This window comes from Oenanthe melanoleuca, chromosome 12 (assembly GCF_029582105.1).
Source record: "Oenanthe melanoleuca isolate GR-GAL-2019-014 chromosome 12, OMel1.0, whole genome shotgun sequence".
Taxonomy (NCBI): domain Eukaryota; kingdom Metazoa; phylum Chordata; class Aves; order Passeriformes; family Muscicapidae; genus Oenanthe; species Oenanthe melanoleuca.
In genome coordinates, this window is record NC_079346.1 from 7,423,791 (window position 1) to 7,447,157 (window position 23,367).

At 37.4% G+C, this 23,367-nt stretch overlaps 1 protein-coding gene across 3 annotated transcripts in view; it reads left to right on the forward strand.

The window, feature by feature from the left end:
• The first annotated feature begins 10,975 nt into the window (after nucleotides 1–10,975).
• FHIT (fragile histidine triad diadenosine triphosphatase) overlaps nucleotides 10,976–23,367 on the forward strand; it is a 518,320-nt gene continuing 505,928 nt past the window's right edge. For 2 of the 3 annotated variants that reach the window (XM_056501684.1, XM_056501683.1), the window contains exon 1: nucleotides 10,976–15,548. The gene's annotated coding sequence lies outside the window, so the exon portion shown is untranslated. The remainder of the gene's footprint in view (nucleotides 15,549–23,367) is intronic. The other variant, XM_056501685.1, reaches the window with a different exon arrangement.

Genomic DNA, 23,367 nt, shown 5'->3' on the forward strand with positions numbered 1-23,367 from the left:
AAAATAGTCCTTATCTATTCTTTTTCTGGTCAGTATTCTGCACAAATTCTCTTTTTAATAAGTACTTCCTACTTCCTTATCCAAGTCCAAATTACCTGTATTGTTGGAGACCCTGAATGTCAGTTGCTCCTAATTCAAATACAGTTCATGTCCCTTGGTAAAAGCCTGTGAATGCCCTGTGGCTCTCCAGCTATGCAGCCTTCCATTATGTACCATGGGCTCGTAAGAGTTGCACATCCTGATAGTCCTGGCTGATGAGCAAGGAGACAAAGAGGAAATCATTTTACTTTGTCAGACACTGTCTAGGTGTTGGAGTTATTATTACTGAGCCCACACTCTTTCTTTCTTGCTGTGAGAGGCAACTTTTTTCTTTAAAGAAACTAACATCTAAACAGATGAGATAAAGGATGGGGAAAGGAAGAATACATTATCCATTGTATAGATAAGTAACAAAGGTACAGGGAAAGTGAGATACACTCCTGTGGTCACACAGGAGGTCTGCAGCACAGGCGGGTTCCAAACAAAGCCTTCACTCTTTGGTGAGGAGCCTGTGAACTGTGAGTTGCAAGGAAGTTAAAGCTCTTTTGTTAAATCACATTTTCTCTTTTAAGCAACTTACAACAGGGCTTTTTATGCGAATCTTCTATGATCTAATTAATAATCTCCAGACTCATCACTGCAGATTCAGTACCTGTATTTTATCAAGCTGGCATTTAGTTAGTACTTTTTGTTTTGTGTATGATGAACCCAGCCTGAATTCCTCCAGGTTCTTTGTTTTGTTTTTGTTAAAGTTCCCCATCTCTCTGTTGCTGGCCAATATCCTCAGTTACATTAATACCCTGTTCCCCATGTGTGCAGCAGGTGGCTGGCTCGTGCACACAGTGAGCAGAGTAAATGCTGTAGGTGCAGACTGGCTGTGCCTGCACTAAATCTGGGATGAACTGCAAGTGTGATGTGGACTGAGTTCCCACTGAGCTCTGCATTGTGTGGAAGAAGCAAAACTTTCCCCAGCCTACACTGAGTCTACACTGCCCTTTAATCTGTATTAGGGTCTCCCTGTCCACCAAATGAATTGGTTTTCTCCAGGAAGGGGTTAGGTAAGAAACAAGTGTGTAAATGGTGGGGACAATGGGGAGGCTTTGACTGAGAAGAATCAACACAGCAGTGCAGCTAATGCTAATTGAATCCTTCTACTCAGCACAGGATTACCTTCAATTGCTTCTAGAATGGCCTTTTCCCCGAGATACTCACTGATGTCACCAGAAAGGATTAAGAAAGGACAACCATGAAAAACTGTCTAATGGCATCATGGCTCTTGTATTCCCCTCCTGGCTTGTCCCAACTTTAGAGCATGCCTGAAAATGACCTTTAGGCAGGGAAAACAAATTCCCAAACTGCTTCAATAATTTGCATTGTTCGACACGATCTGAGTGTCCAGGGCTTTCTCTGGCCCAGAGGCCAATGCTACCAGGATGGGTCAGAAGCAAACATGGGCCTGCTTCAGAACAGTTTTATTTGGGAATGGGGATAGTCAGGGATAACTGGTAACATTTAATATGAAAGAGACAAAACCACAACTGAGCTTCTCAGGGAACAGTTTCTCTATTGGAGGCATGGTTAAAAATGGGACTGAATTTCCAGGTGTGCTTATGATCCCCAGAGTGGGTCAGGGCCTTTCTGTACTATGGAAGCACACAACAGAAAAGCAGTCACAAAAAACCTACATCAGAGACAGAAATTACTTTTCTACTCCAGGATTAAGTGTATTCATCACATTATTTTAGGTAGAATTTTTTGTGGCTTGGCTTCCTTTGTTTAGCTGCTTTGCATGAATATTAAAGGATGATTTGGGGAGGAAGAAATGTCTCTTAAGAAACAGAAACACAAAGAAAAAACCCTTTTGTTTGCAAGTGCACCAGACCTTATAAAAGTATATAATCCATGGATCATTGGCACGATCAACTGTAATGGCTTCAAAAGAGCCATTGTGTTAATGTGGCTGATGAGCACAAGTATTGCCTCTGCATACTAGAAATTCTCATGAAAATTTAAGAAACATGCAAATAGTGGATAAGTGAAGCATATAGTTGTTTTTAAAAATTGAAAACATAGCACTATAAGTTTCATCAGAATGCAGAATAAACTACCAGCAAAATGTAACTTCGGCAGCATCTGATATTTTTTCTCAGACAAAGTAACTGATTTTTTGACAAAGGAAATGAAGCAGGTCTCATTCATTTGGACTTCATAAAGGGTTTTGATATAATACCATTTGGGAAATTACCAGTTAAGCAAGAGAAGTTGGGGAATAGTAGAGGAAATCTAAAGTAGGCAAGGAAGTATCTAAAGGAGAGATAACAATTTAAAGGGAAAGCATTGCAATGAAAAGAACATGCTAATGGAGTTCTTCAAAGACTCTTTTAATATTTTCATTAATGAGCATGAAACAGAAAGAAAAATGTGGTAATGAAATTTCCTCAAAACAGAAAACTAGGAGAGATAATCAATGCAGAAGAGGACTAAAATAACATGTGGGTCAACTTAGATGATTTGATGGTCTCAGAAATACAAATAGAAGGGGCATTTGATACTGCACACTGCAAAGTCATAAGATGAAAAAGAGGATTTGTGCTTTGAATTGCTGAAAGTCTACTATAAGACAACTATAATGACTAATGCAAAATAGAAGAGAGAAAACTTCATCTTAGGATGCATCAGGAAGGCATGGGAAACAGTACTGCACTTAGTGATATAAGACCTGATCTTGAATATGACTGAGAATCAAAGGCTGAAAGAACAGAATCAGTAATGTGATAAAAGAAAATGTATAGAATTCGACTCATCTAGTAAAAAAAAAAACCAAAGGATGGGAAAGGCTCTGATTAATGTCTGCCAAAAATAAAGCGAGGTAAACACCTGACATGGAGTGTAACTATTTAAATTAGAAGTTTTGCCAATAATGGGAAGTTTCACATTGGCAATGCATTTATTGTAGCTGAAAACTAGGAGATTTTGGCCATTGGAGGAGTGGCATACTGGAACAACTTCCAATAGGACTAAGTGTCAAAACACCCAGTGGTCTCTAATACAGGGTGGGAACAGTAATGGGGTGAGCAGGACATAGTGATGGCAGCTCCCAAGATGGGAATCCATTTGCATCCCAGATGTGATCCTATGCAGTAACAGATTTTGGACAGTTCTGTTTTATTGTGCTAATAATCTGTTTACTTCCAAATCTTAATCTGGATTGAGTTTTCTGGCATCCATTAACTTTTGATTTTATTCAGCAATGACTAAGACTGAATGACACTAATGAAGTAGACAGAGATGGACAGAGACACAGAATTTAGAGCCTCAAAAGAGTATTCTAATGTTGCTGTTCATTAAATGATACACTATGAGTTACATTATGTACTGTCACATTCTGTATGACAGAAAAAAGTGGAACTTGCTTGAAATTCTGTTTTTTACCTTTTTCTGCTTCCTAGCATTTATGCTTCTTCAATCCTTTGGTACCTAACCTTTTTTCAGTGAGGTCTCAAAGATGTCTGTCAGATCCATCCCAGTCAATTCCTTAAGATCCTTTGGTTGAATATGATTCAGATCTTCTGAATAATAAATATTTAAATTATCTAAATATTCTTTTACTTGCTTTTTATTAATTCTGCTGCTAGATATTCCCAAACCTCATTAATATTTATCTCACTGCACTCCATGCTTTCCTTTTCTTTTATATTAAATATAGGGAAAAAATGTAGATGTTGAGCAATCCTTTTTCTCTCTGGCCAGTATCAGTTGACCTTCCTTTTGATTTAGGAGCTATTTGTTTTCCTTTATCCATTGTGTATTTATTTTCTTCATTTCTTCTCCCAGGTTACTCCATTAATTTGAACTCTATTTTGTCCTCTCCCATCCTTATTATTTCTATATTTCTGTATTACAATTTTAGCTGATTGTATTTTTAACTTTCATTTATTGTGTTCTTTTCCTCCTGTCAGTATGTAAATGGACAGGGTTGCCATATTAATGACTAGGGGATTTTCTGTGTAGAACTTGCAGACTGCCTTATAAAAATATTAAAATATGAGCTTTATATATTTGTCATATATGCAGCTATAGGAGAAAAATGCCTGTTCATTTTTGCTAATTTGAAATAGTGGTATTAGAGGTAGCAATTTAAGGAGGGTTGTTGGATGCAGGTGTTTGAATACAAAAACTCTGTGATTAAATACTGGCATCATTGTGGCATATGGGAATATTGTCATTGGCTTCAGCTGGGTTAGGATTTTATTATGATTCTGTATTTGTACATAGCTTTAACATTAAGCCTAGAACTAGACTGATGCCTTTAGCAGAAGTTGCAACACAGTAACATTACTGCTTAAGATCTTGCTGAACTGGCAATATTTTTCACGTAAGAAATGTTTTCACACAAAGAACAAATTAATGTAAAATGAAGATGTTCTTATTTTAGAGCTAATGAACAACTTGAGTGAATCCTTCATGTGCATTTGCTCAAAACACAGTATCACAATATTTATGGACAATGTTTTATTAAAAAATATCTGATATAGCCACAGTCCCATTTGCTTAAGTGTTTTCCTGCAGTGCTCCATCCACAATACTCCTCAAAGAACAACTGAAACATTATTTCATTAATTATCATTAAGTAATAAAAACATCATTAAATTGTGACATTAGGCAACCCTAATTCAAAACTGGAAGAACTTCAGTTTTTATTGTTTAAATTACTTGATACAGGTTGCTATGTTTGAAGTTTGGGGTAATGTCTAACAAAAATGCCTAAAAGTATCACTGCTATGCTATGGCTACTCTCACAGTATGGGTGGTTATGTACCTATGTGTGAAAGAATCAAAACTTGAATCATGCAGATATTTGGAGTACCATATAAATTTAGGGCCTGGAGAGGTTTTCCAGTTGTAGGGAATTCTGCAGGACATGCAGCTGATGTTGATTGTTTTTTTGAGTGTGGCTGAAAGCCATGGTGGGACTATGGCACAGTACCTGGCTGAAGGCCTGGCACCTAATGCTGCTCTAGAAATATAGGCAGCTTTTTCTCATCTGACTTTTATTTATTGGTTGTAAGCAGTTCTTTGAGCTGCATCATGAGTTTTTAAGAAATTTGGTTTCTTATGTTGTGGAATTAAAAATCTCTCTACAGCAATGACAAGAAAGTACTCCCTCTTTCAAGTTCTTTGTGCAGTTTCTTATTGCTAACTCAATAGATATGGAAATTTTGAGTTTATTCAAAATTAAGGTTTGCATGGAAAAAGAGATACTATGTTAACTGTACTAAAGCCAAAGTTTTTTGTAAATATCAGGGATCCAGCTGTAGCTTTTTTATTGTAAAAGCTATCTTAATTATTTCATTCAGAATCCATAATGACAAATAAAACAAGCTCTTCAGACACTATATAAAAGGACAATATGCAGTCTACATTTCAAAAAAGTCTGGTTTTACAGGTTATTAATATGGATTGAGATTACTGTATTTTTGTAATTCAGATTCCATCTGTTTTTAGCTTATGCTATAGAAAATGAAAGTTTAGATAGAGATCTTGAGTGTCTGTCTTATGGCTAGAGCTGCTCGGAGCTGTAGTGCCAAAAGAATGTGAAAACTGACATGCAATGAAGGCTGATAAATAGAGATGCAATAGCATGAAAATGATAGTTATGAATAAAAGATTTATCCTCAACCCCACGATTTTTTGTATAATTTATATCAACATAGTATACAATTTTCCACTGTCACTTAGTCCACGCTTCCAAGATTCTTCACAGGAAAGCAACTGATACTTTCAAGTCAGAAATACCAGCAATTGTTCAATAGCTAAAACAGGCAGTTGCAGGAAAAATGGCCATAACAATGAGCTGGAGCTGCTCATCTGGGATCATTTTGTTTATATTCATCTCTTGCCAGTGTTTGCACAGATAAAATATCTTAGCTGGTTTTTAGTTTGGAAATAAATATAAATGTCCAAGGATGTATTGTCTTTATCCTTTCCCAAATGTTGGTATGCCAGCAGGACACTTTCCAATTTGTCTTCATTCTTAAGTATATAAAAGCCTTTTCATACCAAGAATAATTAAAGTAATAAACAGACACTACTGAGTCCAACTAAATATAAAATTAATATTCCTAAATATTTACTAAAGGCTTGTTGCAAAATGGCAGCATTATTCATTATGGTCCCTGCCATTAACAAATAAACATGTACGAAAAATGAACAGGATCCCCACTACTTTTCCACTGTTGTGCAGCTTTAACTCCATGATTATCTCCAGTGTGGCAATGCATTACTGTTGAATTTCAAGCCATTACTGTTGAATTTCTGTTCCCATAAGGGAAATGAGTGGAAACAGAATGGTGAAATCACTACCAGGTGCTCCTCTCTCACAGGTTCTTTTTCAGAGTATAGTGTTTAAAACCTCAGTCAAACACTCTGCTCTGGTTCATCATTTCTTCACCTCAGATCCCTCCACGTCTGGCAAGTGAGATGTTTCACTGCCAAGTAAAGTGGGGAGAAACTGATGCAGGTGAATTCTTACAAACCATCTCTTCAGGCTCATATTGTATCTTACTGAACACTAAATACAAAGCAGATACAATTCTGCTATGCAGTAAAATTGCACTAGGCACCATATTTATTGTATATTTATTTGAAAGGGGAAAATTTCACCACGATAACCATTCTCTGATATTTAATACTATTCATGTTTGATTACAGAAAAAAGTATGGATTTCAAAGTTAAAACCCTCAATGCACTTGAGGTGTTAAGCTCAGCTCTTTACATATAGATGAGATACTGAACACAATGTGCTTCCTATTGTGCAAAATTAAGAAAATCTCCTTCCTGCATAAATGCTTCAGGTTTTTCTAAGTCTATGCCATGCTGGATATTTCAGAGAAAGGTTATTTTCTGAAGTGATTTGCAATTCATGCTTTAAAAGGCTTCCTTATATTAAAAGTACAAAACAAATCCAAAAATGCTAAATGTGAATTTGACATGAAAACTCAGGTCAAATTTATCCCTCAGACTCCAGTGATATCTTTTTCATAGCTTGTTTTACTGAAGACAGGGTACAAACACATGAACTTACTCTAAATCTTTAACTTTTTCATCAGGTTCTGATTGATTTAGTAAAATCTATTCTGCACAGCTTAAATTGATGTCAGTGTACAAATATTTACATATCCTAGTATTCTTCAGGTATAATCCCCCATAGCATTCAAGTGGAATGTCTGCAGTTTTGAAATAGGGACAATACCCACACAGGGATAGGCTTTACATTTTATGCTAAATATATTAAAATTCAAATGATGTCTTATGGAAAAGAGACTGAAACCAAGAGCCATTTATTAAACATCACTTAAAAATTTTAGAGCATCCAGAGACAGATTCTGCTCCCTGTGGAGACAGATAATAGCAAAGGGTAGAATTGAGAACTTAGGTATTAGGCAAAAACATGGCAACCTTCCTTTTCAGCACAATAAGGTGGTTATAATTTCACCTCAGTGCCCAAGGATAGGGTTGCACTCATTCAAACACTGCAGCTACAAGATGGAATAGTTTTTTACTGAGTTTCTAAATACCCTATTATCTATATCCTCTTCCCAATCTGTCCATTGTATTGTGCAATGGTGTTTCCAGATCCAGCTGCATCCTGCTTTGCTTTTAAGCAGAGTGCATTTTGGAGTCCAGGAGAGGACTGAGTGAGGCCTAGAGAATCCTTCCCCATCTTACAAGAATCATAAAATATAGCAGCTAAGTCAAGCCTTTTTGCCTACTCACTGTCTGGAATGCCAATCTAGGTTAAAATTCTGCCTATAGCTTATAGTAATTTTCCTCTACCAAATACCAAATTCTCCTCTACCAAATAAAGGGATTTTTTTCCCCACCACTTATTAAGGGAAGCATACTACATTGCATTTAAATATTCCTTTGTGGCCTCATGTCTGCAAGACTGGAATTTATCTGAACATTTCTGTTGCCATTCTGTTGGCAATCAGTCCAGGCTTTCTGTCTTTCCAAGTAAGGGATCTTAATTGTACTATCTGTTTCTTGACTACCACCAGTTTTCTCTGTATTTCTCTATTTGCTTCTCATGCTAATTTTGCTTTGCTTAGAAGTTTCTTGTGATAGGCATGCAGTTTTGCTATGTACTCTAATCTTTTTTTTTAAAAAAAGGTATGAAAGCAAAACAACACTTTAAAGATCTTTGTGTTTCTCTATTGAATTAATATGTTCTAGAAGACAAGGGGTTTCATAATGAATCCGGTTGGGAGGCACATAAAAGACTGATTTGAAACCTCAAATATCTTGGTCTTCCCCTAGAATTTAGCAATATAGCTTTTGATTCATTAATGCAGCTTTTATTTTTATAAGGTTAGTCTCAGCTGGTTTGGCTCCCTTCTAAACACTTGCTAGGGAGCCCAGAGCAGCCACAGCCACAGAGTACTGATGAAGGAGAAAGCAGAGTGGCAGCCTTCAGGTACTTACTGTGAATAAACCCAGACTCCTTCAGATTCTCCCCCTCTCCAACCAGCAGTAGTGGCACTTTACTGATACCCCAGTTTGGAATGCTTTCCTTTCCCCAAAGGAGAGATACAGCTGAGAATAAAGTGATAAGATTGTGCTGAGACTGTGAGACGGTGAGACTGAGTGCTGTGAATTTTTGTCAGTCTTTGCACTGGGCCTTGCCTGCTTCTAGTGTTGCCTTCCTACTGACAGACTATATTCCAGATTAATACCAGAGAAAACTGGTCATGGTCTTCTGTTAATCAACAAACACCTACCTATTCAAAACTCCATGGGCTTCTTATTGAAAGAAATGTAAGACAGAGTCATATGCGCTTTATTAAAACTCCCAAATAAGAACAAGAAAACATAGTACCCAAACTACCAGTGAACCTAAACCAATGTCAGCAAACAAAAAGCATACTGACATCCACTTAATGCTTAAAGTAATAGTTTAGACATATTCTGAGAGGGTTGAGAAAACTGTTTGGCTGCAGCTGCCATATTTGTGATTTATATTGTTTAAAAAATGACACCAAACTCAAGTTTCTTAATGTCCAAATCATAATTGCGATATCTGGTGTGAAGCTTCCTCTTGCAGAAGTCACACCAAGTCTGAATTTGCACTGGGTATTTGTGCTGTGGCATCTCCATTGTGGAGGCTCACTCTGCCCTCTTAGAAGTAACAGGAGACTCACAGAGATAGTTTGGCAGGTCAGAAGGGGAGGACCATTGTTGTCAGTTGTTCCCAGCCTTATCAGACATGGGCAGCATGGCACAGGACTAAGGAGAGATTGTGCTACTCTGCACTCCTTTCCCACCAGCAGCTGCAGAGATCAACTGTCCTTGCAACTGTTCCCAATGATCTTGAGGAACAGTGGTTTGATGACTCCCATTTACCAAAAGTACCGTAATAATATCAGTTCCTTATGACTTAAAAGGTCAGAATATCCTGCAATAAAAATTACTATGAGAGAGTATTTTAGAACAGTTTAAAACTTGTTCCTGTATTTTCTAGCTCCTCTCCTTTGCTGACTCCATAGGTGCTCACAGAGGTAGGTGCAGATAGTTCATGAAACCTACAGTCACTTTCAAACCCTCTCATCCCCCTGAATAAAGCTCTTTCCAGAGAAACCAAACAAAAATAAAATCTAAAGATATTAGAATATCCCTTAACAACTCAAAATAGAGCATACAAGCACAAAATATTTAAGCTATCAGGAGTGTGTGGAAACTCTTCAGCTTTCTTAGATTTCTTTGGGCTAGTCAAGATTGTAACTGCATTTAAGTAGCTGCTGGCACAGCTGTTTCAACCACTGAACGTTTTTTACAAGCACAAGAATTGTCAAAGGGTAAGTTACCTTTTTGTCAATAATTTATCATACTCTTCTCAAGGTAAATTTCCTTTGGGTAATCTATGGATTCAAAGGACAAGCTCTAAGATAGGCCAGCATGATTTGATTAGAAACAATAACTGATTTAAACTGGTTTTACGTCATCCAGAATAAAGGTCCTTAACGACATTGTGTCACACACATATGGAAATTTTAGAAACATTACTCCATAGCTATACTGAGGCCTTCAACATTAGCCCATCAACCAATTTAAAATACATTTGAGCAAACCTGTGATTGGTTTTGTTACTTCCAGTGAGATGCTTACAAGAGAAATTTAGTCCCTTTTTGTCTGTAAAACAAAGCTCTATATCAACCTAACTTATGAAATCTTTGGAAGGAAAAGATAATTTCAAGCTTTTTAAAATGAAACCCCTTCATGTAAAAAAAAATTGAATTTTACATAAATCCATATGAACCATATTTCTCACCCTGAGCTTGTAAGACTTGGCCTAGTTTGCCAAAGACCAATTATTGTAACCATGCTTACCTATGCTGCTTTAAGGGCTGTGTGTGTCCTGTAACTTCCCTGCTTTTGCTTCTTCCTTCCTAGTAAAGCACAAAACCTTTTAAGTAATATACTCAGTATATCTTGGAAACATTTTATAATTTCTTTTGACATGTTAACCAAGTGCCAAAACAAAAGCAATTTTCCCTTGATTCTGCAAAAATGTAATCCACTTTGATGTATGCCTTTGATAGTATCACAATATGAATATTCTTTGCATTAATATTCCTATCTATTGTTTAACAACTTCTGTAGATAACATATGTGATGCTCAACCTCTTCTTTTATATTTAACTATTGTAATATGTTTTAGTTGCTCTGGTTCCTCACAAAATTGCCTAGCAGATTTTGAAGGTTAAATGAGTTTTCTGTTGTACTCGAAAACTTACCTTTTTGGTTTTTTTTGTGATAAAGATCCAATTCTTTTTATATAAAATGCTCTTAAGGTTTTTGTTGCTCCTTTAGTTAAATACGCAGCATACACCATCTTTTTTTTCAAGCATTGGAGAAAGAATTAAAACCTGAAACAAAGTGAAAAGCTTAATGTTGTTTTTAGAAACAGGTAATGACCAGTGAACGTAAGAGTAAATACTGAAGTCTTTGTGTATAAACTTGTTTGCTTCTCTGCCTTTTGCAATTTTAACACTTTTTGTCCCTTACACAAACTGAATTATCTTCAGTTAGCAAAAGCATTTGGGTAAAAAATATGTTAAGGAATTTCACTGTTCCTTAGTTCCAAAACACAAAATTTATTTACTTGAAAGAGAAGTTTTCCATCATCAGAAAACAAAGATTGGTCTTCATTCAAAAGTACAATGTTAACAATCTAAAGAATTACCTAATTTATTTAGTCTGTACTGATTAACTTCATTCTTGGTGGAGACAGCTGCTATTGCATGTGATGACAAATGAAACCCCCTACTATGCTGTGAAGTTTTTTGACTAAATTGGCTGGTTTCCTACTAGTCTCAATGGCCACTGAGAGCATGAAAAATGAAAGAGATGAAAGAAAGACTTGTGATGTTTTTTAGGTTTTTTTGCTGTTCTTAAAATTTGAATTCAAATTATCAAGCTGTGTTGATTTGAAAATTGGTGTTTATATTTTATTAATTGTATTGTGTGCTGTGGCACATCTGTGAACCTACAACAATTAACCAGCTTATTTTTCCAAGATATGAGTGTTGTTTCAATTATCCTTTTGAAATTTTATTTGTGGCATGCTGTAATTATACCTTGCACATACATTTTGTAAAGTTTCCCATTGAACTGAGAAACTGTGCACTGTGTTGACAAACCCCAGCTTGTTGTGTTTGCTGTTTTAAGCGTGCTGTGAAAGCTGGTCCCTTGTGCTCCAAATGTAAATTGGACGCAGCTAATTGCACCTACAGCTGGTGAGCATGTTGAGTGAGTGCAGATTTCTGGAGGGAAATGTGCCTCCATTCCTTGTGTTTAGATAGAGCTTTGAATCCTCCTTCACATGTGCTGCATTATTGGAAGGGCTAGGCTTCACTGTCAGTGCTTCTTATGGGAAACTAGACATTCTGTAATTTATTTGTTGATATAAACCCAAAAATATTTCTCTGTTTTGGATGTAGAAAAATTCTCATTACTTTCTGTGCAAAACTCATTTCCCAAAACCCTGAATGATGAAACTTATTCTGAAAGCAAAAGCAATCTTACACTCTTGTGCTGTTTGTAGAGTCCTTCACTCCAGAGAGAGGTACAGCACCTAACACAAAGAGAAGCTGCAGATATTTGGTCAGCTGCAGCTGCTGAGTAGGGAAGAGGAGAGTTCAAAAAAGGATGTAGTGCTATGACTGAAAATTCAGAGTTATTTGTGGATGACTTGTGGGTGCATTTAAGGGAAATGCACAGGGTGTAAACTCAGCAGATATCTGGTGGTGACAAACTACCAGAGAGGAATTAATGACTGGCTTCACAGAAGGGGTTGTTTTGGTTAGATGCAGTATCACTGTTACTCTGCCAGAAATGTGAATATTGTTCCTGGTTTTGAGGAAGAGAGAAATGACTAAAAGCAAGTCAGAAGGAACAGCCAGTTGGTCTTAAGTAGCTGATGAGTTGACCAGTGGAAAATACAGTGTGGCTTGAAGAAAATAGTGAGAGCAAACCTGCATCACAGTAATAAAGAAGCTGCCGTGAAAGTGAAACTGTGCATGAACGCCCAAGGCCAGCTTCCTTAGAACAGTGCTAATCCAACACATCTCAGTCTCTGTGTCCCAGCTAAATAAAAACAACTAAAGATACCTTTAGCATTGAGTACTAAAGAAAGGAGTGAAAACTTCTTAAAAAAATCCTATGATAGTTTGCCAATATTCTGATAGCTACACATTAAGGTCTCTCAGAAGCTTTTGGATTGTGAATTGTATCATTTCAGATAAAAGAAGTAAACACATACTTTAAATTGCACAACCCAGCAGAAAGAGACCATGAGAAGAATCAGTTTTGTTATATGACAAAACTGCAGAATTTTAATTTACTTATATAATTTTTGCTTCTTTAGAACTATGTTCCTACTTCTTGGATACACAACAAATATTGAGGCAAAAGACAGTAAAACTTTTATTTGAAAATACATGTTATGTAACATCACAGATCCAAGGCTTGAAATTTAATATAATTTAAGACAGTTTCATATTGGCAACAATAGAATTCACTGAAAAATGAATACAATTCCCATGCATCACAGAGCAAGGGAGATTCTTATGTATCATTTTGCAGGTAAAACACATTTTGTAAGGACCTGACTTACTGAAACTGTGAAATTGGCAAAGTCAAGATATTAAGGGCTTGTGCTCCTCTTAGGATTAGAGGGAGGAAAAATACTTCCTGTGTAAGTATAATGCAGCTCAGTATCAAGGAACAAAGTGAACTGGCCCATCGAACAAAGAAGCAGCAGTGAGCTAAATACATGTTTTCCTGGGATCTCTATCAGGCTTTTCTTCAAGAGATTTCATGCTCAGCTGAATGTTAGAAGCAGATTATCTAGAAATACACTTCACTTCTGCTTATGTATTATATTTTTCTGTTAATAATAGAATATTAAAGCTGGTTTTTTGGTAAGCCAAGGCTTCTGATGTAGCAGGAGCCCACCTCTTTTTGTGTATCTTACATATTTCAGTAGTTCCAAGTATTTACTTAAAACATAATCTCTGGTTACAGACAGAGTTGTGGAGGTAGAAATGGAGAATATGGCTAGAGCTATTCAAAGAGATTAGAATTTGTAGTTTGTTTTCAACAGCGTTGAATAACATTGAGGATTGTTTGTTGTTGGTGGTTTTTTGTTGGTTTAAAAACTTTCTGACATATTTAAGCAGATTTTCTGATGTGCTGCTTTACTGAAGTGTCTGCTTTCTCAGCATATACTTCAGTACAGTGTTTTCACAGCATAAGCATGTGCTTGGCACAACAAAACTGTCTTAAATTTTTATCTTTTCTTGCCGACCTTAGAAGAGGAAATGTTTTTGAATCCTTTTTAAAAATAAGAGTCAACGAGACAACTCACATAAAAGGAGTGTATTTTCAGCAGGATGTGATGGGCATATCATCTCACACAGCATCCCTTGACTTGGATGATTCTCACCTGTAAATGGCAGTGAAATTGTCCTTATACAAATCTGACAATCTTTGCTTTCACTAATGACGTGGTCTCCTTAACAATTAATGACAGTAAAACATGTCAGGAAGGGAAAAGTGTGACCATTAAGAAAGGAAGAGACCCTGTGATGGCAAAATACTTCACTTGCACTAGTAAGAGAATTGGTCCCATTGTGTTTGCATCTGCAAATAAAATGAGTGGTCAGGATGTTTCTCAGGATCAGGAGCATATAGGAGGAGCAGCCACTACTAGATTCTCCATTGCATAATCCTAGAAGACAGGTGTACACACTGTAAAAGGGACATTTCTAGGGTAGCTTTGCAGACAAATGTCTCAAGGGACCTGTTGCTGTGCAGTGTCACAAAGGGCTGACAAAATGTGTAACAGCAGGGGAATTGATGCTGTCATTTCAGCACAGAGTGGTTTTTGGGACTAGACAAGGCACTTTGAAGTACAGATACTGAGGCATCACAACAAACAGCAATGGCATCAAAAGGCAATCTTGGTGTTCCACTGGCATCCAGTAGTAATGACATTTCATACCACATTCATGGGCTGGTGACAACAATGCCTTCAATGTGAGTTTACAGGATAAACTATGGTAACTGGAGTATTGGCCATTATTTGGCAGTGTTCATGAGTACAGCAGTAAGAGTGTCTTGAATTAATTCTTAGTGGTACATGGCTCCAGCAAATACATCAAACATGACTTTCATACTAATGTTCTTTAGGATATAAAATAAAGTTCAAGGTTTGGGCCTGAGCCCAGCATCTCTGATTGCTCAAAGTGCTGAAGTAACAGTGATGCTCAGCATCTCCACTCCCCTGGAGTAGATATACACAAAAGGAGCTGTGTAGGAGAGGTTCCTTGGGCACCAAATGGAACTCTCTACAAACCAAAGACCCTTTAGAAACCAGGCCTTCGGCTGTAAGACCTTGTCTTACGGAAGCACAGAGTGATTGTCTCACTGTTGCTACATAGAACTAAAATTTAGGGCAACGTGAGAGGAAAATGGACGGTAGCATCACAACTCTTGTCTCCAGTAGTGTCTAAACCAGATAAGCAGGGCATCAGCACAACCCAGCACACACTCTAACATTACCCATTTATAATGGTGTGAGCTACTCGTACTGTCAACGGAAGCGTCCACTCAATTTCTGAGGCTTTTCCCTGCGGGCCCACCTGGGCACGGCGGGCCCTGAGCACGGTTCATGCACTGCCCGGCGTCCCCTCATCTCCGGGGGTGGCACCTGAGGGGCGGCCACTGCGGCCGGCGAGCCGCTCCCCTCACGATCCTCCTGTGCCCACCACTAGCGGGGAAATCGCGACAGAGGGGAAAATCAGCGACAGGCGACAAAACCCGCGACAGCTCCGGAGCCGCCACTGCCCCTTGGCACCGTCCCGGCGCGCCCTGACAGCGCGGCGAGCCCGCCTCCCGGCCCTGCGCCACCACAGGCGGGGCCGCGCAGGCGTGTCACCGCGGGACTGTAAGTCTCCATTTTGTGTTCATTTCCCCTCCTTGTCCCCGTCCCCCCGCGGGTCGCTGCGGCGGGCGGCGGGCGCTGAGGGCCCCCGGGCAGCGCTGTCCCGCTCCCTGAGGCGGCGCCGCCCGCGCCCCCCGCGCCCGCCGCCCGCTCGCGGCGCCTCCATCCCCGGTCCCGCCCGCCGGCTGCTGGAACGCCTCGTGGGGACGGTTCGCTCTAATTAAAAATGGTTTATTTGCCCCTCGTGAGCGGCAGAAGTACGGTGTGTTACAGCAGATCCGTCATTTGCCGTGCTCCAGCAAAACTGAAGGCAGGCATTGCAACAACCAAGCCATGCTTGGATCGCTGAGCAATCGCTAAAGTTTAAAATTCTGTGTAAGGCAGTAACGCTTAAAACCATTTCAGAAACCTCCCGTGCTTTATCGAAGTGATCGATCAAGTGCTTTTATACCAGTTCCTAAATGATTTTAGCTGAACATGGGTAGTCTGGGTGACAATACCATACACTAGATAAATGTAGCTGTTTTTCGAGGATACCATGTGTCCAAGGAATACATCCACATTGCAGATTCCTAGTAACTCATTTCAGAAATCAGTAAAATCAAGACGAAGGAAAACAAAAAGCCCCACTCTGTACCATCTCCCTAAAGTAGTCCTCTTGTTCTTGGTTGTAGGATGGAACTTAAAATGTGAGTTCAGGGATTTTCAGCTGAGAGTTGTTTTTTAGACCAAAAAAAAAAAAAACCAAAACATTTTAGGTTTAAATTATTTTTGGCGGTGTAGTGTAATTAAAAATCTTACATGATTTCATAATCTTAAAATGAGGAAAATATCAAGTTCAGTTCAAAGACCACTTGCACGATATGTCCACCTGTAAGCAGTTTTTAAAGTATTTAATTTTTGAATGTTGGATGTTGGTGATTCAAATAAGACATTACAGAGCATGTGCCAAGGTTTTAATTTTGAATTGAATCACTGAAATGTCTAATGGAAAAATGGCATTAAATATTTTGTCTTTTTCCTCAGGACAAGGTGTCTCTTATCTCCAATAAATAGGGGGCCTCCTGATTTCATAACCTCTTTCACATTTCCCTTCAAATGCAGTTTTAGACATTCTGAATAGTTTTAAATCTTTGAATGACAGGAGAGTACTTTTCCTATCTTTAAAAGTTACATTCTGTGTGCTGAAAAATTCTACACACACTCACACACACACAGGCACAGAGCTTTTTTCCTCTGTTAGGAAGAGTGCTGGCAAAAACTGAGTTTAGTTTGCATGTCAATTCCACCACTCACTATGAAACCTTTAGTTTATTTCTTGCAGCTTGTTTTCATTTTTTTCCCTTGTGAGACATTTGGTCAGAGGTGCTGCTAGTTTCATTCAATGGGAGTTGTTACTTTTCCAAGTATAGCACTTCTAATGCAAATTCTAATTCAATCTCTTCAAAACATGCTATTATAATAATGCTAATTTAATTGCTATTGTAGTATTGAGAAAACGTAGAAGAATTAAGGCAGCAATATATGAAAGCTGTGGAGCCTACTTGTTTTCATTCACTTATTTATTAAACATTTATTTGAATCCATTTTTCAGATGGTTTTATTCAGCTTCTTGTAATTTTGTTTTCTTTGTTATGGTTTATGTCTCACTCTTAGAGTGCAAAGATAAGAATGTGTTACACAAAGCCTGTAGTCTGAATAAAAAAGTCTGAATAGTAAAGTACTTTAGTTTGACAGCCTTTGAACTGTATGTTTGCAGTTTCCATTGACTTTGCTAGTGACCAAGTTAATACTTTTACATGCTGGGAAAATTTGAGGATATAGAGATGCTATTGGAAACAATGGGTCAACTCTTGTAACTTAACGTTGAACGTGGGATTATCCACTTGTCTTGAGTATTACAACTGTGTATGTACTTTATAGGATTTGCCTTTTTATAGTTATAGTGTATAATCCTCTCATTCGTTTTGTCATCTGTCACATGAATCCTTTTGTGAATTTGCAGAAAATTGAATTACTCAGTTTTATACATGTCAGTCATTCTTTCTTCTCCAGTATCTGCAGCTTCAATTATGTCAATTACATTTATTTCTATTATAACTTTGCCTATTTCTGCAAAGGTTAAAAATATTGTCACTTTCCAATTTTGTCAGCCAATCTGTGTACGGAATGTCTTTAGTGTGTAAATAAATAGCTTCAGAAAAATTTGCCATCCTTACTACAGAGGGCCAAATGTTGATAGATAAAGTCTCCAAGAAGAATGTTGTTGACTTCTGTAGCTCAGATCCTAATAGGAGAATGATTACAAAATGCAAATTGATTACTTTCAGATATTTTGGTGCTATTTAGATAATGTTTTATTTTGTTCATCAGTCTAAGTTGACCAGTATCACTCATATTTTCTCCTTATTAATATAATATCTCAAGTGTCTTTTTTGTCTTCCTATAGATTTTTCTCTCTTAGATTTAAGTTATTCTTACAGGGCTACATGGTTTTGTTGCTTTGTTATTTCCATAAGCTCTAGGGGGAGATGGACGCTTTAAAGAAAGTCTTAATAAATTACATTCATTCTTCTTGTCTTTCTCTGCTCCACCTGTAATTTATCAAATAAAACTCTTAGACGTGTTTGGTGCAATGTGTTCCTTGTGCATCCTTGTAGTTTATAACTCATGTTTTCCAAGTGCAGTGTTCAAATGTGTATGTAATTGTGTTTTTTTGTTTGCTTGTTTTTATTTATTTATTTATTTAAGGCCTAACCAAATCTTTGTTTTGTTTGCTCTTAAAATGCCTGCTGGGTTCCTTTGGGTACCGGGGAGGGAAATATAATTGTCCCTAAAGATACAGAATAATTCTGAGTATCCATGGTAAACAGTGTCAGAATTTGAAGCCTTTCACTTTTGTGTGTAAGTTTTTGTAGTGAAGGAGTTACCTCCATATAATATGCACACAAACTATGGATAAATTTGGCTTGTATGGGAAAAGCAGCTTCGTAATCATCATTTAGAAAGCTTTACTGTAAAAAGGAAACTTGTGTTAGTTGAATGTGATTCCTGTTGGAAAGGGTTGGATGTGACCCTGGTTGTGGCTAGCCCTGCCCCCTCAGTGTCCATGCAGTGTTACTGGGGACTGTGCAATTCGATTTCACTTGTCTCTCAGTGACTCAGCTGCTGAAAGGTTTCTGCAGAAGCCCTTAACTAAGACTATTCCTCCTCCCTTCCCTTAAATTTCAAGACAGTCTGCTGACTGTATTCCTGCAAGGAACAGACTGGAAAATTGTCCTCCACCAGTGCTTAGACTATGAGGAGGAATCCCAAGCTATAAAAGGCCCAGAGTGGAGGTTCCTAGGACTGTCATCGCTGGGGGTACCAGGGGAACAGGTGTTTGCATAGCCCCCTGCAGATTGTTGCAGTAACAGGGCAGAATTTTTCACATTTATGAAGCACTTCTAAAGGCTTACTGCTCTTGGAAGCAGTGTGGCTATTCTGGTAGCAAAATTGAAAAATTGTGAAGAGGTCTTGGGGAAAAAAGCTGGTTTTAATCTTTTGGACAATACTAAAGAAAATGTCCTAATACTGCGATTTAAATAAAGCTTTTTATTTTATTCAGACTATGTGCTTCTCCTCTCATCAGTTTGCACTGAAATACTGAATATTCCCAGTGTAGCTCATCAGATTTGCATTGTAACACATAACAGCTGCATTTGTCTGCTTCACATTTGTAGATACTCCAAAGGATAGAATTAATGTATTGGCACTGCAGTGATTCCTGTTTCTTTATCAAAATAATGCTCTGTCTTACTGCATGAGGAGTCAAAAACATTTATATCAATTCTTCTGAATCTAAAGGTTTTTAGCATTAATGTTTTCAGAGGTTTAGCAAGGTCTTAAGTCACTAAAAATCTGATGTGTCTGGTAGGAATTGGCCTTGGCAGGTGTTTTGTTGTTCAGAAGTCATTGCAGACTGACTTGTTGGAATACTGCATATATGTCATTTAATTTGCTTTCAAAATTATTTCTGAAATGTTAAAGAATAAGGCTTTAAATTGGCATAGTGCTGGTGCTTGGCACTAAGTTTGCATATTATTTATCCTGCTCAGTGTTATTATGCAAATACTGAAAGTTAAGTACCTTCTAAACTGTTTTGCTGGATTTTGCACGAGTCTTAACTGAGAACTAAGAGATAATGAAGGCCTGTTAGAAAGCAGTAGGTAACACATGAGGATAAAATTTGCATTTAGCTGGCATTAGGAATGAACATCAGTGTTCTGTTAGTGAAAACAAAATAATGATTCCTTAAACTGGTAGGAAGTAAAAGGTTTCATTGGGACTTTAGATTTTGAAATAGTTTTTAAACAGTATTAATACAGTAATGTTTTTCTGGATGGTAACTAAAATGAAAAGGTGCTTGATTTTGTTGTTTTTTGTTTTCACTACTTTGCCCATTTTGATGCTTTACCTGACTTTTGCTAACTTCCTGATACTTGCCTTTTGAAAAGAGAAAAAAGAAAAAAAATTAATTTTGTATACTTTATCCATGATCTTTTTGGCATTTTCATGAATCAGGATGAATAGCTTTATTACTTGCTTGTTTAATATACAGTAGCAGAGGAACCAAGCTGACAGTCTTTAGATCCCTCTGTGAAAGGACTTTGAAATCACACTTGCAGAGAAATGTGTCTCCTTTTTATTTCTTGTGCTGCGACATCTAATGATTTCAGGCTTTCTTTCCAGTGCATGTTGTGTTATTAAATATGTAAGAGTTATATGCTTGTAATGAATCATATTTCAGAAGGGCAGAATTTGGTTCATTACAGAGAAATTTTCAGGTGAAATTTGTTTTTAAAACATTCAATATTAGAAAGAGAGGGAGAAGGGACAGAAGGGAACTTGCCTAAATCTGGGGTTTATGAGTCTGTAAGTTATTTTTGATTAGGTTGATGTTTTGCTAAAGAAAATGTGTAGACTTGTTTTAAAATATAGTTAGGTTCACTTATTTATAGAAAAAAACCAAAATACAGTCAGATGAAGACCTAATGGTCTACCTAATATTTTTCTAGAAAATTTTACAACCCTGGACTTCAGCTTGCTTTGCAAGCCTTTGTAGGAGCTGGATTTAAATTGCAGTGATGTTGTTTGGGGAAGTGTTGATTGTCAAATTTCTGTGCCTGTTTGTGTGTTGCTGCTTACTAAAAACTGTAGTGCAATATTGGTAGTGAAATATTTATATTACATATATAAGAAGTTTTTATAAATGTAGCTGTTGTGAGTTGTCCTACTAAGGACTGAATTGGAAAAGGGAGAATAGGGAGAGTATTCTTGGCAGTCTCACTGTAAGCAATGCCAGGGTTCCATGGGGGATAGTAAATAGTGGGGTGGGATTAGCTAATGGTCTGCTACTTTGTACCAAAAATCAGGATTAGTGTCTGAACTTCTATGAGAGGATTTAAATCAGGAAAGAGGTGGTTGGATATTGAAGCTAAACAGCGCAAAGAATCTTACTCAGGATACAATTTGAAGACAAAACTGCATTTTAGTATAGATATTTTGATAGGAGTAGTCAAATAAATGAAAATTACTTTCTTGGGAAAACAAGTTTCTTTTTTTTGCCTAAAGATGTAGAAAATTGCTTTAAAATTTGAAAGGAAAATATGAAACTAAAAGTTCTATTCCATTGGCAGCTGTTTTTCCTTTTTTTTTTCTAGTGTAATGTTAGTTTTTGATTGTGTATGAACATTCATTGTATATTGAAAATTGGAGTACAAAGGCAGCATTAGAAATGATTAAATCATTCTACATTATTTCTTAAATGTTTTATAGTTATTATTATAACACTCAATTGTAACAGGTTCTGTTGTGTGTTGAGACTGGATGATGCAATCATCAGTAATATTTGCCAATATTGTAAATAAATCACACCCACCACCCCCTGTGCTCTGTGTGATTTATTTCCAGGTGCCAGGCCCTCTGTGACTCTGTTTGCAAGGTCAGAATGCTTCACACTGACAGACTGTGCAAGTGTCTGTACACAGTGATCAGCTCCCTTCTCAGCCTTCCTGATAAGCTAAATAAATTAAACTACTTAATAGGAAAAGATGAGGATATCAGATAGCTGTTGCAGACATGCTGTAAAATTCTCTGTGAGCAAAGGAGAGAGAAAAAGACCAAAATAGTGTGGCAGAAAAAGAAATGTAGCTGTTGCCATAATCTGAGAGGGTTGGCTGGCCTGCAGCAGTTTCAGGGAATGAATCAGTGACACACAAATGGAGGAATGCTGTTCTGGAAAGCTGGATTGTTCATGATCCCACCTCAACATGTGTTAGCTCTCAGCAAAGCTGGTTTTCAGAACGCTGTTCTCTTGCTTATTGTCTCAGAGGCCACGTCAAATAGTACCAGGTTTGCTCACAATGGTCTGAGTGTGGAAAAGGGGACCAAATTCTTTAAAAACACATTTGACTCACCTTGCTGCTCATAAAAATTACAAGGGTGGTGCAGGTTCTACAAGGAAACAGCCAATATAGAAAATTAATTTATGAGCCGTGGATACGTACAAATTCATGTAGTTAATAGTATTTACTTTATGTTTTCTTTCCAGCTGTTTTAAGTAGTTTGTTAAACTGAACATCTCTCTGTAAATACTAAGAAGTGAAGCTTTAAAAGCACCTAGGCCTGAAGTAATTTAGATTGGTGCTGTTAGATAAAGTGCATTATTTGACAAAGATATGTTGTCCTATTGCATCCCTCAACTGGGCAAATAATTAATGAGGATCTCTGTACTGCTCACCGTTGCTTTTTCTCAAAAGTACCAAAGCCAGACTTCAGCTTTTTAAGTGTCTTTGTTTAGCTGCATTTTACTTTCATGCTGTCTTTTCTAGCTTGGGTAGAACACTCTCATTGCTGTTGGCATGGAAGGTCTAATTTGATGGAAGTTGAACCTAAACAGGGCTTTCAGCTCCCCATTCTAATTATTCTCATTTCATCAGGCACAAGTAATAGAACCACTTGCAGTGACCTGCTTTGGGGCTTGTATAAAGGATAAGGTTTCTTTCCTTGTTTTTTCCAAGCATTACAAGCAATGGTCAGCTTTGGTGGCTATAAATGCTGTTTAACTCCTGGTGTAATGTGTCCTTCCACAAAGGAAGGTGCTGCCAGCTTGTTCAGCTAAGGCTCATTTCTGTATATTTCTGAGAACTTCTGGAGATTTTTATACTAGATTATTTATGCTGCAGATCTTGGTATTTTTTAATCATTACCTCTGAAAAATCTAAGATAATCAATATAGCTGAGAAGCTTTAGGCAGCCACTGCATGTTAGGAGGATCAAGGAGGCAGCTACAGGCCACTCCTACAAAACCTGATTTTTAAAATGTTTGTTTAAAGTACATTTTCTTTTTCTTTTAGTTGTCAGCTCTTCATCTTAACTGAGACAGAAACGTGCATAACTGACAGAAATGACTTTTCTCTCTAGACCTGATTTATACACCTTAGCTTGAGGGAGAAAAATTTCAGAGAAATCTTTTCAGAATCTGAGACTCTTATGGATATTTTAAAAATATTTAAAGATGGTTTTATGTTGTCTTTTTTTTTCTTCTTAAGTAGCTTTGTCATCTTTGTGTTACTACAAGGAACCTGAGACAGACTAACATTGTGCAAATCTGATTAAAATTATCTGTGTTGTTTCAAAGGTCAGGTGCACTCTGCGAATTTGCTTTCAAATTATTTTGTTTATTCTGTGTACATATGCATCTTGAGCTCTGTAAAGGTCAAGAAAGGAGATTCATTTTGGAACTTAAAAGAAGTTGGGTTTTTACTGCTGGTAGCCCTGG